The sequence below is a fragment of the Notechis scutatus genome, chromosome Z (assembly GCF_049901735.1).
Source record: "Notechis scutatus isolate UNSWTSFEM ecotype Mainland chromosome Z, rNotScu1.2, whole genome shotgun sequence".
Taxonomy (NCBI): Eukaryota; Metazoa; Chordata; class Lepidosauria; order Squamata; family Elapidae; genus Notechis; species Notechis scutatus.
Genome location: NC_142025.1, coordinates 36,257,844 through 36,274,440, shown reverse-complemented (window position 1 = coordinate 36,274,440; position 16,597 = coordinate 36,257,844). Strand labels below are relative to the sequence as shown.

General features: G+C 36.8%; 1 protein-coding gene across 1 annotated transcript in view; it reads right to left on the bottom strand.

Annotated features, from left to right (window-relative positions):
- Nucleotides 1-16,597, bottom strand: part of TWIST1 (twist family bHLH transcription factor 1) — a 92,120-nt gene that overhangs the window by 48,845 nt on the left and 26,678 nt on the right. Inside the window, exons 2-4 of the transcript XR_015745918.1 lie at nt 14,715-14,806; nt 4,828-4,959; nt 4,166-4,230 (exon numbers count right to left, since the gene is read on the bottom strand). The gene's annotated coding sequence lies outside the window, so the exon portion shown is untranslated. The remainder of the gene's footprint in view (nt 1-4,165; nt 4,231-4,827; nt 4,960-14,714; nt 14,807-16,597) is intronic.

Here is a 16,597-nt window from a genome sequence, read left to right as displayed (position 1 = left end):
TCTGTCAATCCTGACCAAGTCGATGTTCTCTTTCTTTCAACCACTCATGTCCTGGTCATCTCCTATATTATCTTCTGCAATGCACTATAGATGGAACTACACTTGAAGAATATATAATAGCTGCAGAATATAGCAGTATGAGCAGTTTTAGATGACCTAGAGTTTGTTTTTCTTTCTTTTTTCTCAAGTTAGTAGGTTATAGATATCAAATATTATCTACTTCTCCTCACCATACAGTTGATGAGTGATCACTTGAGCAATTACTCAACTCATACTGTCCCTCGACCAACACCAGCATGCCCAATGAGATTCTCCAGAATGAATATTAAAATACTAAATACTAAAAGACTCAAGGTCCATCCCACCCCTGATAGGACCTAATGGTAAAGACTGCAACGATGACACCATGAAAGCCAACATCTTTAACACATTCTTTGGCTCAGTATTTGTAAACAGCAATGGATCATGCCTAGTATTTCCTAGCCAAACTACAGACAACTACAATGATCTAATACATACCGATTTTACAGAAAACAATGTTGAAAAAGCACTATACAATCTAAAACTATCTCTATCTATTGGACCGGATGGAATATGTGCCTACTTCTTAAAAAAGCTATCCACTGTCATAGCAGAACCTCTAAGCATAATCTTTGAAAAATCTTTCAGGACCAGCTCCTTGCCAAAACTATGGTCACAAGCCACAAAAAGGGAGAGCCCAGCCTAGTTGAAAATTACAGTCCAATCTCCTTATGCTGTGTCACCTGTAAAGTCATGGAATCAATTATTAACCAATCCATTATCCTCCACTTAGAGACAAACAACCTATTCTCTAATAAACAATTTGGTTTCAGAAAAAAACTATCCTGTAATCTGAAACTCTTACACTGCAAAAACATATGGACTACACAACTCGATCGGGGCAAAACAATAGACGCAATCTACATAGACTTCTGTAAAGCCTTTGATGCAGTGGTACACAACAAACTACTCCTAAAACTAAGATCTTATGGTATCTCTGGATAACTGCATAACTGGATAGAAGCATTCCTGTCAAACAGACAACAAATGGTCAAAATTGGGAGTGTCCTATCAAATTCTGTACCTGTCAATAGTGGTGTCCCCCAAGGCAATGTTCTAGGGCCAACTCTCTTCATACTCTACATAAATGAACTCTGTGGTCATATTAAGAGCAACAGCATTCTCTTCACTGATGATGTAAAGCTGTTCAATACCACAGACAATACTGCTACCCTTCAAAAAGATCTTGACTATGTATCAGAAGGGTCAAACAAATGGCAACTTCAAATCTCAACAAATAAATCTCTGTCCTACATATTGGCAAAAAAAAATCAGAAAATAAAATACAAGCTGAATAGTCAAGACCTTGTTGATGATTCAAGCTCTGTAAAGGAACTTGGAATACTCATCTCTAATGATCTAAGTGTGAGAGCCCACTGTAACTACATAGCCAAAAAGGCATTAAGAATTGTTAACCTAATCCTAGGTGGCTTTTTCTCTGGTAATATCACACTACTAACTAGAGCATACAAAATATTTGCTAGACCAATACTTGAATACAGTTCATCAGTCTGGAACCCATATTATGTATCTGATATTAATAGAAAGTCCAGAAATATTTCACAAGAAGAGTTCTCCACTCCTCTACTCGTTTTAGAATACTTTATGCCACCAGAGTTGAAATTCTAGACCTAGAAAACCCTGAATTACGCCGTCTTCGGTCTGATTTAAGTATGGTATATAAAATCATACATTGCAATGACTTACCTATCAATGAATACTTCAGCTTCAACCATAACAACACAAGAGCACACAATAGATACAAACTCAAGGTTAACCGCACCAAACTTGATTGCAGGAAATACGACTTCAGCAACAGAGTGGTCAATATCTGGAATACTCTACCTGACTCTATGGTTTCTTCCCCAAACCGCAAAAACCTTAACCTTAGACTGTCTACTATTGACCTCACCCCTTTCCTAAGAGGTCTGTAGGGGGCGTGCATAAGCGCACCAACGTGCCTACCATCCCTGTCCTATTGTTTCTTTTATTTTTCCTATATGTACCCATTTCATGTATTCATAACTATTATACTTATACCTATTATCTTGTAAGTGATTGACAAATCAAAATAAATAAATAAATAAAAATAAATAAATATCCCAATAGCAATAGCACTTAGATTTATATACCACTTCATAGTGGTTTACAACTCTTCTAAGCAATTTACAGAGTCAGCATATTGCTGCCAACAATCTGGGCCCTCATCCCAATGTTACTGGTATCAATTTTCTTTCCTTGCATAGGATCATGCAAATTCTTAAATTACTGACTGCTAGTCTAAATCACAAGAATGTTCCCTTCTGTAACAGACTTTAGTGGTAAATATCAAAACAGGAGAGATTGTTTAAATATGTTCGGCGATTTTGTTTCTTCTTTAAGAGCTATGCTTCTTAAATGATGCTTTGTTTTCTTCTAGGGTTCTAAGTCATATGTCTAGAAACACAAATTCATTACCAAGGCCTGTGGAAATAAAATTATTAGCCAGATTTCTAAAACTTGCATGGTTTTTGAAAAACCAGTATGTTTAACCCACCTATTTTACCCTTCTCTCTCCCCCATCTTTATTAAACCCATAGGGAAAAAATGCATCACTGAAAAACAACTGTTTGCAAAAATGAGAAAAGAGGTTACACTTGGTTCATTATCTATGGGTTGCCATCTAGAGTCAAAAGAAATTTCATCTTCATAGGTGCAAGGAAGCAAAATTATTTTGATATTGAACTTGTTTGGCCTCAAAGGGGCTATTATTATAAGAAGTTTGATCAAGAAAGCTTCCTGGAAGGTATAGCGAAGTCATTGCATTTACAACAGTTTTTGTCTAATTCATCCATGTATCACTCAGGAAAGGGGGGTATTCAACTGAAAAATATTTTCTCCATTCCTAAAAAGATGTTTCAAATATATATCCCGTAGTATCATTCACCTTGTATACCAGGAAATCAAGCCAGCCAAAGTATTCCAATACAAGCTGTATTAAGGATGAGTGCCAGCCCTGTATTACAGCTTTAACTCTTAATTTCCTGGTGTGTGTATGTGTGTGTGTGTGTGTAGTTTAATATTTCTAAGAGCAGTAAATTATATCCAGCATTCTTTTAGAAGTGGGGGGAGACAAATTTCTCCAGTGGTTAATGACCACAAAACAAAATAAGAAGCAGAACTACAGAAGAAGATATTTAAGGAAGGCTTGCAAAACTTTAAAAACGTGAGTTTGATGTCTTAGGAAAGTAAGCCAAGTTCAGTTCAGTTCAAGCATCTGAAGAAAAGGAACAAATAAATACTATAATGTCCACCATGTCCGCAAACCATTCTGTTTCTGGATACATACAAGTATTGCAAATGGGAGATGCATCATACTTCCACATGTTCTCTTTCCCATGATAAAAATGAATTACCAAAACACAAATCAGATAAATGTCCTAAGAACAATTTCTGTCAAAAAAATGGAAACAAGTTGAAATTAAGCCTGGCTTCTATTTCACATTGTTGTATCTATGCATAGGAAATGTTACCATTATCATACAGTTTCCAGTTGTGAGCAGCTGCAGTTAGTGATAGTCAGCTGTTGTGTATGCAGTATGGCCCAGTTATCCATGGTCCCTTCCTTTTTCACTCTCTGATGCTATCAGCCTAGCTTGTGATGGACCATTATCACAGTAATCCAATAAACAACCACCTATATTCTCAAGTTGACAAAGTTCAGAAACAAAATGATGCCTCACACATTCTCCTATCACCATATTATGCTTTAATCTTAGAACATATTGTGGAGACAGAAAAAGTGACAATTATGAGTCTCCAAAGACACTTGAAATCAGAAATGTGTTGAAGATGGAGAGCTTCAGTGACATCACTGTAAATTACTTCTATCAGAAAAGTAGGAAACCATTGGAGAGTGATGATTTGAGAGAAGTAGGTGATTGCCCACTTTCTTGATTCATTCCATGGCTTCAGAAATCACATTGCTGAATTTCAGCAATGCATCATCAAAAAACTGGTGTTGTATTTTTCAAAGTGGAGAGCATTGTAAGCATTCTCTATGCATACTTTTTTGTATCATTCTACAAAGAGAGCAAAAACTTACTTTTTGAAAACTAGAAATTTGAAGAAAACAGTCTAGCTCTTTCCTTGACCTCCAATGATGAAGATCTGTGGAGATTAAAAGAGGCAATCAGAGACAAAATGCTTGAGCGTTTCAACAAATATGCATGTCATTGGCTTCTTCTACATCAAAAATGATAATTGGGGTACCCACACAAGAAAAGAGCATGTCTCTTTCTCTATGTGTGTTGAATCTTACGTTTTACAATGGCTTGTTTTTTTATTCTATTTATGGATAGATCTATGCCTGGACAATTGAACAAAGGATTGTTCCCCTGTAGCAAATGAAAGGTAGCAAGAGTGAGTACAAAAACTACAGGGGGATTGAATAAATTTGGATTGAACAAAAAAAAAAAAAGACCAATCAGTAAGACAAAGAAATTGTGCTGGTTTATTAATATGGATGAAATTTGAATCCAAAATTCAAAATCTGAAGGCAGAGTGCATGGAAAGGGAGAACCAAGAAAGTAATGCTTAGATGTAGTTGGTAAGATCATAAAAAATAGATGAGACTTTAAAGAAGAAAAGTCACTTATGTCTAGACCAACAAATAATTTGCAAGGGTAGAAAGATGTGGAAAGATAGAATGAATTGGTGGTATGTATTTCCTTTTTATACATCATGTCTTTAATTTCTTTAGCTTACTATTTCTTCCTGCTGGGCTTTATATGGGCAGGCTTCACATGGCATGGGATCATCAAGTTATCTGAGGAACCATCTCATCCAATGGAATTGGCCCATCCTATTTATTCCAGCAGAGGAAGCCCCCTTTGGATCCTGTCAAAAAAAGAAAATTCAGCTAGCAGGGTCAAGGTAAAGAGCCTTCTCTGTTCTTTCTCAGCCACTGTCCTCTACAACATCTTGTATCTAGAGGTGAGATCTGCCTCCACCATTCTGCCCACCTGGAGGTGCCTTAAAACTTGACTCTGCCAATTGGATTGAAGCCCCAATTGGGATGCACTATGCTGGACATGGCTGATCGAATGAGAGGCAAAAGCCCAGTGCCATATCATCCATGGTCTTGGCTTTTAATCTTTTATTTAACTGTTGTTAATTGTAACACTTTTAATGCTTTATGTTTATGCTTTATATTTATGCTTTACGTCTCCTAGAGTCACTCTGGACAGTGAGAAAGGGGAATATAGCTTTAATAAATAAATATAATATACTCTTTAATATAGGATGGTTTGTATGTGTAACAGGTAACTAATTATCCCAGATTTACTACTAGGTTTTTCACTGACCAATATTCAGTTTACAAGAGAAAAACACTAGAGAAAGTTCTGATAAATTAATATAAAAGTATAATATTAGGTTTCCTTTCAAAATCAATAATTATAAACCCTCTTTTTAAGTCTTTAAATGCACAATTATGTTTCAGAAATAATGATTTTTTAAATATTTATTTTTATTAATATATTTATTTATATTGGCCTGTCTTCTAAAAACAAATGCCCTTCTCAGATGTTAATCATTTGATAAACTTAACATTTGGGGAAACTGTCTTTTCAAAATTATTTTCCAACACGGTTTAAATTATTGAGATGTGTAGGAAAGAATTCTGGGATAGAATGGATAAAATAATATATTGGATGTTATATCATTTCACCGCCACCACCCCTAAAAAAAATGATTCAAGGAATTATTCAGCTTTACGAAATATCTAGCCAACTTGATTTAAGAACACAGAATAACATTCATTTCAGCAATTAAAATAATTAGAATGAATCTTCTTTGAACAGAGGAAAGTCCCTTTTGGAATTAGCTGTTGTGAAATTCCGTGGACGGGGAAAAATACCATGAGATACACGAAACTCTCACAATATCTAAGTGCCAGATGGACTAAACAATGAAGACACTTGATACATACTAAAGCTATAACTTATTTAAAGGAAGGAAGAAGTTGTATAATCTTCCTCATTTGAACAAAAGTATTCTGAAAGATTGTGGGTTATCTGTGAAAGGAAGGGAAAGGAGGATAAACAAAAGTAGGAAAGAGATAGAAGACGAATCATTCGTAGCTTATCTCATAAATGGCACTCAGCCCAGGTAACGAGAATTCAACAAAGAAATGTTTAAATCACTGAGAAAGACTGTATCAAAACCTTGTATCTCTGGAACATTTCTTTGTAGGAAAAGGTCTCTCCTACCTTCTACCATTTGAATCTTGCTAAAGTAGCTCAATGTTTTATCATAATAAACCCTACACCCCCAACTCTTCACAATTGGTAGTTTTCAAGAGTACCACTTATCAGTGACCCTCAAATTTCTGCACCCCCAATCCCATAATCTACATAATAATCACACTGCAATGTTCTTCCTGTACCTAACATGGTTAATCCAGCTGGTTCTGTCTTTTCTTTTAATGTATTAATCAAATTTCAGCCAAATGAGCTTCAGCAGAATTAATTCAGAGAGTGTATTTTATTAGCCAAATTCCTTTTGATTTTGTTCTGGAAAGATCTCATTCCAGATGGCAATTTAAAATACATTACTGTAGCAAATTAATGGACTTATTCAGGGATCTTGCATCCTCACCAAATGTTACCCCACCCAATATTTTATTCAAAACTTCACTAATAAATTTGTCAACCATTTTTATCTCAAATCCTCAAATCCTTACTAATTCAGGCTCCCTCAAAGGCATATCACTTAACTGTTATTTCTACATTTTTACAATAGATGTCTGTACCAAGACACCGTTACATGGTTATCCTAATAATTGTCCCTATATTTTGATGCCTCTCATTCTACAAAATTATAAAAAAGTGTTAGCATTGGATAACATTATTGATTTGGTGATTTAAAAGAAAAGTTTTATAGTAAGAACAAGATCAATGCTATTTTATTTTGTCCAAAAGTCCACAAAGTCAGGAAACTGAAAAATAAGGCTTTTTTGGGGTACAGATCCTATGATCAGTAATGTTGCTGGGTGATGTCTCATAGCTATTGCTATGTAACAATAAAACAAGCCAATATAAGACATTGATATATGCTTGCTGATACTGATCATTCCATTTTCTGGACTTGGACATGAAAGACCAGAGAAGAAGTCCAGGGATACACAGAGAATAATTGTAAGTGGAATTATTTATGATAATTGATGGACCTCAGCTTTATTAATAAAAGATGGGAAACTAGTAGTCTTCCAATTGTTGAGCTACAATTCCAGACATCCTTCATTATTGACAATGTTGGTTAAGATTGCTAGGAATCTTAATTCACCAATATGGAGAGCAATAGACCAGCCTACCCCAATTCAGGGTATTCTTCCCAAACCTTCAGGTGCATACATTTGAACACACATTTTCCAATTAGAGTTGAATTTGCTATTGCTGACAATTCTGTGACCTGAATATTGTTTTAAGAGCGAGTGATTTTTTTTTATTAAATCACTTGATCTTATTGATTATACAAAACTGATACAAAAATGCAAATAAATTCAAAGAAAACAAAGCTTCATAATAATACGTTTTAAGAAAGGAAGACTGATGATGGATATCAATCTATAGGTGAAACTCAAAAAATTAGAATATCGTGCAAAAGTTCATTTATTTCAGTATTGCAACTTAAAAAGTGAAACTAATATATGAGATAGACTCATTACATGCAAAGCAAGACAGTTCAAGCCGTGATGTGTCATAATTGAGATGATTATGGCTTACAGCTCATGAAAACCCCAAATCCGCAATCTCAGAAAATTAGAATATTACATGCAATCAATAAAACAAGGATTGTACATAGAACAATATCGGACATCTGAAAATTATAAGCATGCATATGTACTCAGTACTTGGTTTGAGCCCCTTTGGCAGCAATTATTGCCTCAATGTGGCGTGGCATGGAAGCTATCAGCCTGTGCCACTGCTGAGGTGTTATGGAAAACCAGGATGCTTCAATAGCGGCCTTCAGTTCTTCTGCATTGTTCGGTCTCATGTCTCTCATCTTTCCCTTGGCAATGCCCCATAGATTCTCTATGGGGTTCAGGTCAAGCAAGTTTGCTGGCCAATCAAGCACAGTAATCCCATGGTCATTGAACCAGGTGCTTTTGGCAGTGTGGGCAGGTGCCAAGTCCTGCTGGAAAATGAAGTCAGCATCCACATAAAGCTCGTCTGCGGAAGAAAGCATGAAGTGCTCCAAAATCTCCTGGTAGATGGCTGCATTGATCCTGGACTTAATGAACCACAATGGACCAACACCAGCAGATGACATGGCTCCCCAAAACAATACAGACTGTGGAAACTTCACAGTGGACTTCAAGTATCTTGCAGTGTGTGCCTCTTCATTCTTCCTCCAGACTCTGGGTCCTTGGTTTCCAAATGAGATGCAAAAGTTGCTCTCATCAGAAAAGAGGACCTTGGACCACTGAGCAACAAACCAGTTCTGTTTTTCTTTAGCCCAGGTAAGACGCTTCTGACATTGTTTGTTGTTCAGGAGTGGCTTGACAAGAGGAATACGACATTTGAAGCCCATGTCCAGGATCCGTCTGTTTGTGGTGGCTCTTGATGCACTGACTCCAGCCTCAGTCCACTCCTTGTGAAAGTCCCCAACACTTTTGAATGGCCTTTTCCTGACAATCCTCTCCAGGCTGCGGTCATCCCTGCTGCTTGTGCACTCTTTTCTTCTACCCTTTTCCCTTCCACATAACTTTCTATTAATGTGCTTTGATACAGCACTTTGGAAACATCCAACTTCTTTTGCAATTACCTTTTGAGGCTTTCCCTCCTTATGGAGGGTGTCAATGATGGTTTTCTGCACAATTGTCAGGTCAGCAGTCTTTCCCATGATTGTGATTCCTACTGAACCAGACTGGGAGACCATTTAAAGGCTCAGGAACCCTTTGCAGATGTTATGGCTTAATTAACTGATTAGAGTGGGACACTTTGAGCCTAGAATATTGAACCTTTTCACAATATTCTAATTTTCTGAGATTGTGGATTTGGGGTTTTCCTGAGCTGTAAGCCATAATCATCCCAATTATGACAAATCACGGCCTGAACTATCTTGCTTTGCATGTAATGAGTCTATCTCATATATTACGTTCACCTTTTAAGTTGCATTACTGAAATAAATGAACTTTGTATGATATTCTAATTTTTCACCTGTATGAATTTGAATCCTAGAATTGGTACAAGATAGTTACAGAGAGATTATTTGCATGCTGGAAACCTAGGAAGAATTCACTAATATCCAGAAAGTAAAAGAACCTCATTCTAAACCTGGAAATAGTAAATGATATTATTGCTATGCAAGAACAAAGAAATGCAGGAATAGGGAGGAATTAGCATTTTGCCTGTAAATAGTCATTACTTACCGTTTACCCTTGACATTATAAAGGTACAGATATGACAGACCTGAGCTCACAAGCTCTGACAATATATCCTATTAAACTTCTCACTTTCATAGTCTTTAATGACTCTTGTTTATTTAAAGTAAGTTGTTTTAAGAAATAAACAATGCAACAAAAATTACTGTGCTGCAAACAGAATGACAAACTGGATGTATGTCCTACACATGCATAGGGTAATATCAGAGCAAAGTCTACAGTATTTGGTCCAGATATCACACTATACCTAATATGCTACCATATTGTTATAACTTGTCTAATGTAACCCAGTGGCTGAGGGAAAACTAGGAAATCCTTAGTTGTGTAGCAATGTAAACTATTCCCTTGTGCTTGAAATACTGCTGTCTTCCATACTTAGTAAAAGACAGCTGGAATGAGGACTGAATCCATGCAGGTGGAATTGATAAAATCTTTGCACTGTTCATTTCTCAATGTCTGCAGTCATCCAATGGAATTTTGTATTAGGCTGTGGAATGTTCCTCCTACCAAAGTCACATTGCACCCATCTTTTCAATATTGTTTTTATTTTCACATTTCCTTAGGCCAGGACAATCATAGCAAATTTGTAATTAATGGATAGGTTAATGTTTAATTTGTACTTTAAGAAATGAGTACAATCTATTTAAGTGTAAAATTCGCAATGTTCCCAATACAATTCATTAAATCTAGGATGAATTCAAAAGATTTTCTAAAATATTTTTTTACTCTACACTACAGCAAGCAATGAGGAATCTACCCAGGAATGATTCAAGAGCTGAGATATGATTATCATGAAAAGAATAGAGAGCTGGTGAAATAAAATATAATATAGTGGTTAAGGTGGTCTGGGTTCATAACAAACTAGATTCTAGCCGTGCCTTAGTTTGGAAGCTCATTGGATAGCATTAGGCCAATCACTCCAACCTATTTTTTGACAAAGGGAAAATGTTAAATGAAATATATAAACTGCTTTGAACTATGAGAATAAGCATACATTTATATCCTTTTCATATCTTTCTCTGTAATAAATGCAATCATGTTGGGAGGATACTTGCCTCTTTTGCTCAATTCTTAGTTATAGAGTAACACTCTGTTTTCATGAAAGGAACTATGTGTAGCCATTTGCTTATGGCTTATCCTAAAGTGATTTTGATTTTTGTTGAACTGGATGGTATAGCCAAGCACAGATCAAGTTTTAGAAAACAGATCCAACCATCTAAACTTGAAAGAGTTTTTTCACTTTTGATAAAGATATAAAATGAGTCTTGAATGAATGAGCAAAGTTACCCAGATCATACTATGTACAGTAGTGCTAACCTGCCATTCCTAGACAATGTATGTAATGTTATTAAACTAACAGGTATTTGGACACTCAATCACTTCTCCCTTTTTTTTTTTTTTTGTCACTAAAACCAGGAAAATAAATTAGGTCAAGATATAACAACTACTTATGCACATTCAGTAGCAAAGTAAAATTTTGTCAGACATTTCTCAGCCTAAAAGAGACAACATGGCATTTTGATAGAGCTCTTGGAGTGTGACTGAAAAGATTCTAGCTCTAGTGCACCCTTCCATTCTATCTCTGCTTCAGCCGTATGAGATAGGGCGGACTGAGCAAACTAGCCATCTTGAATTCACTGTCTCAGCTGAGGGTGAGTTTGAACTTGGATCTGTAATTTTCACATCTACAATACAGCCCTTTCTAATTCTAACTTTCCCCATCCTTACACATTTTAATATTAATCTGCAATATTTCTGTTTGAGCATTACTTGGGCTTTTGAAAATAGTCAACAGTCCAATTTTTTTTAAACATTCAAGCCCGTTTAATTTTCTTTAGAACTCAACTCTCTGTTTTACAAGAAGGATCAGTAACAGTGCTGGATTCCAAAGTATCAAAAGTCTGGACAAACATCTTAAAGACATTGTATTCCACTCACTGGATTATTTCATGCTGCAGTCAAAGATGTCCTGGTTCAAGTAACACCATAATGCGGGTGGTTTGCAAATAACAGTTTTTAACTCATTTTATACTTTGAATACCGCCAACTAATTATGGTTCATCAAGCCTTAGATCAGTGTGTTGAATAACAAAATACTTGGCTACATGAGTCTGTCCGCTGAGTACAGGCAGATTTACTTCTGTAAGCCAGAATAGGCTGACATGGAAGAAAAAGTACACAGATTCCTGCTTTTTTTCTATATATTTTTTTTCAGAAGGGTACAATGTTCTACATCTGGCAATGTCAGAAAAGAGTTTTGCTCATAAATCATAGCCAAAATGTACTCCTATCAACCCACCACCACCACCTTGGGACCCATCACATGTTTCACCCTTCCAGGACTGAAGATCAAAGGACTGTTCTTTATGTCTAAAACACATAGGAGAGGCAGCAGGCTCTTCATCTAGGTAAAGAATGTCCTGGATCCAAAGGCAATCCTTTTAGAAGCCTCCTCTCCACCCTGTCATCCGTTTTATTCCTGAAAACAATCCTTGCAAATGAAATTTCAAGAAAGCAATTGTCTTTGTTTTGGAGAATGGCCATAACAACAATAAGAGTGATTTGGTGCAACATGAAAAGGGAGGAACGCTTTTATTAGTTCCTATATTATTATTTCCAGAGAAATAAAAAGCTAAACTAACTGACTCAGCCTCAGGTGTTAGGGAAGGGGGAGGAGGAGGAGAAGGAGGAAGAGGAAAAAGAGAAAAATGCACTCTGTAAAATATATGCACCTATCCTATCAATATTTTAATCGACTTTTATAAAAGCCATTTCCATTGTGTTTTCTATTTTGATTTTTAAAAACTTTATCCTCTGTTACTCACTGGATGAATTAGTCCAGAAAGTATCTTCTTCTCTCCCTCCTTTAAAGGTAGCCAATCATTAGCTAGATTAGCTACTAATTATGCACTTTTCAAATGATAATACCCACAATATGCTAAACAATAAATCAAAATACTGCATTATGATTTGGTCTGATGAACAGACCTCATTTGAGGACCCTATTAATTTAAGCAAAACCTCAAAATTGATTCATTCACAAATTGGTTGATTTTAGATGATAACTCTATCTAAGCAGAAATAGAATTTGTAAATTCTAGTCAACACAACAACCAAGACAATGCAGAGAGACCGGTCAAAAGAAGAACCTGGAGGTGATTATCATTTTTCACTATGGCTCTCCAGGAAGTCATATCTAAAGCATGCTGCTTGTAAATAAGAGATAGAGGAAAACATGCTCTTGGATTTCAGATAGCAAAAAGAATAGGAATATGCAGGTGTATTGGTCAATGGTGAGATTCAAATAATTTAACAACTGATTCTCTGCCCTAATGATTTCTTCAAACCAGTTCACCAAACTGCTCAGAAACTTAACTGGTTCTCCCAAAGTGGTGCGAACTGGCTGAATCCCACCACTGGTGTTGGTCTAATTTGAATAGATAATCTGAATTGAAAAATTGGCTTAATTATGCCCAAATCAGATTATTGGAATTAGTCAAATTCAAGCTAAACTTTGAAAGAGGCTTGTGCACATGTATGAAAGCCATCACATTTGTCTAAAAAGTTCAAAAGGCTCTCTTGGATTCTGGATCAGAGCTTCAATTTATTCATTACCATTTTAGAAAGTTGGTTTTATTTAGATATTCAATTAAATGCTATTCAAAATGAAATCAAAACTCCGCACAATTTTCCTAGAGAAGGAAAGCAAATAAGGATTCTGTCTATAGTTGAAGTGGGTGTTGGGGGAGTGAATGCCTCCTTTGACCAGCATCAAGGGATCCATGAACCTTATGCCATCAGTACTGTGATCCATTAAATCATCTATTAGTGGGATTGACAAATCTCTGCCATTTATCTTTCCTTTGTGTCTCCTGTCATCATAGTGAGATATGTATGGGGAAGAAGCGTGATCCCTCACTCTACTTTTCTAGGAAATAAATCTCTTTGTAATGGGAGGTGTTGCCAGCTGATAAACTTTGTCCCTTCATGAGTCTACTACCCAGATGTCTAGAGCCCTGGATTAGGTGCTTGCTGCTATGCCTAATCCAGTGTGGGGGTGGGGTGGAAGAGAGAGAGGGGAGAGGGAGGGAGGGAGTGGGAGAGAGAATAGACACCGCTTCACAGTGCTTTACATCCCTCTCTAAGTTGTTTACACAGTCAGCATATTGCCCCCAACAATTTGAACCCTCATTTTACCGGCCTCAGAAGGATGGACGGCTGAATCAACTCTGAGCCGGTGAGACTTGAACTGCCGAACTGAAGGCAGCCGGCAGGCAGCAGAATTAGCCTGCAGTGCTGCATTCTAACCACAGTGCCACCACGTTTCTTTGGTACCAGTACTACAGAATGTTCTGTTGATCCAGTAAAACTATCTTTCCTCTTGGCCATATGAAGCTGCTGTGAACACATCACACATTTGGTTCCTGGTAATTGATTTTCAGAATTACTTCCCTTTTGGCAGCAGGGATGCCAGGGCTCTTTCCATGGGCCCCAAATCTATCCCTTGAAGGACAGGGAAGCCTTTGATAGACTATCTGACATGTCTATTAACTTAAAACTTAAAGCACCTACGCTGTGGGAGGTGGGGTACAAGAGAAGGGACAGCTGTATTCTGGGGTTGGAACCGCATAAAGCTGCCCATTGCTTTACCCCAGGAGTGTCATCTGTTTTTCATCTCCATATGAGCGTAATCTCCCTTCTGCTTTTTTTGTCAAGGCAAAATATGGTTAGAAATGTGGTCACTAGTATTTCTTTTAAAGTCAGCACACTTTTCTGCCAAGTCCTTTGGTGGCTAATAGTCCTTTACTGTAGAACAGTCCTAGGTTGAAGAATTTCAAAGATGCGACTGTAAAACTGTTATTGTAGAATTCATATCAACAAGCTTTGAATCCATGTATTTGGAAGACAACTGAGACCAAGGTGTTTTTTGGTTTTTTTTTGCTAGGATACATGTTAAAATATCATTTGGGAAGGAAAACCTAGGAAAATATACTTTCTCACCAGACTTCAAAGGTAGCAATGTCAACTTTAAGGAGCTGATAATATTTTGAACAATGTTTAATTCCCTGGCCATTGAATCAGATTATTCACTATACTTTTAAAAAATATTGTTCCTTTACACATTAAGAGAAGGGATCTGTCCTCCAAACTGAAATAAACATAGACTTGATAAAAATTTATATCTCCTAAAGCAGAAATTGTATACCTGTGGCTACTGAGAAATGTCCCACGGAGTCTCATTCAGCAATCCTGTGTGTATTTTCTTGGAATCAGCTAAATGATACTCAGAGTAGGTGGCTGTGGAAGTGCAGGTTTAATGCATTAATATATTACATGTCTCATAATTACATTTTCTACGACAAGCAAATACTGTTATTTTTCTAAAATACTAATTATAATGTAAATTGGATTGAAATATGGTCATATTCTCACAGATGCTAAAGAGTTTAAAATAGTAATCCTTAAAACTGATTTAAGTCCCACTCGAATTAACAAAATTAATAAAGAGAAAGTATGGATCTATCCCAATAAACAAAAATCAGACACATCACAATATGGAAAGTAAGACAAATGAGAAGACTGGGGCAAATACTTTTACATTTCCCTGGATTTGGAAGCTACAGCACCACCAAGAACATCTGTGCCATAAGTTAGACTGGGAGGTTGAAAAATCCTCCATAAAAAAAGGCTGTGGCAGATCTTTTTTTTTTTTTAAATCCTGCCAAGAAAACAAAATAAAAATGTCCATGAAGTCATCAGGAATCAAGCTCAGGTTAAAAGCGATTTTACTTTACCTATAAATATTAAGGAAAACATAGGTTTTAAAATTGTATTGGGGCCCCATGAAAAATCCCCCATGTTCTCTCATTTATTTTTGTCCATGGATACTTTTTCTTGTGCTGGAAAAAGGGTTTTATTGTTTTTGCCCCAAAATCAAAGCAAGTTTTTCCCCCTGCTCTCCTTTCTTATTCTAACTGTTTGAAAAAGGGGAGAGGAAAAAATCTGTCATTACCCCCATTTCCAGGTTCCTGTTTGAAATTCGTGATTCAAGCCTGAGGACATTTAATAGCTGGCTGGATTAAATATAGCAGACTCCAGCCTCCACTCTCTTTGAAAAGACAGGTCTCGGGGTTGTGCCTAAATTCACAGGATGAAAACTGATCTACGATACATGTTTTAAGTTTAGATCTGAAGGGAGGGGGAGGCGCGGGGAGGAAAAGCCACTCTGCTCTGGATCTGGTTTATATTGGTGTAAAGCCCTTGAAGTTGAAAGGTGGTTCAGGAAGCTCATGAAGAAGAAGAAAAGAGAAAAGGGGGAGGTGGTATGTGCTGGGGGAGGGATGCACCAGAGCAGCATAGCTGAAATATTTCATTAACTTGCATTAACACATGGCTCAACATCCCCCCTCCCCTCAAAAGGGAATGAGAGTAGTGGGAGAAGGAACCCAACATACCTGCCTATAGCCAGTTTTCTTCCCCACCCCTAATAGTTAAGCCTTTCTGCATTCATCTATATTATGTGCCCCAAGATTCTGCTGGCTCGCTGAAGGATACAAAATACATGGGAAGCCTTTCTTTAAAACATTGAAGTGAAGGAAAAATGATTTCCGTTTAGAAAAGTATTTTGAGATGCCTCTTATCTACTTCATTTATATAACAATGCTGAGAGAAAAGGTCAGATTGAGAAAGACTTTGATGTGAGCCTATCCCATTGTTTACACTTGCATCACGTTAACCTACAGAGCCCATTTGATACAGTGGTTAACAGCATCAGCTTAGAAATGGAGAGATCTTGGCCATGAAGACAGATGCGTGACCTTGGACCAATCATTCTCTCTTAAGAAGGAGGCTATTACAAACCACTTCAGAAAAACCTTGACAAGGAACGCCAACAGATTACTCCAGGCAGTGTCTGACTATCCAACATGATTGAACAGAGAAAGGGAAAAAAAACTCCACGTTATGATTTACTAAGATCACCCAATGTTGAGATGGCATCTAGCTGAGCTCATACATTTACTACATGGGCTGAATTCATCCACTAGGCTCAAGTAAAATATGGTCAAACTGAACCACAGTTTGACCATA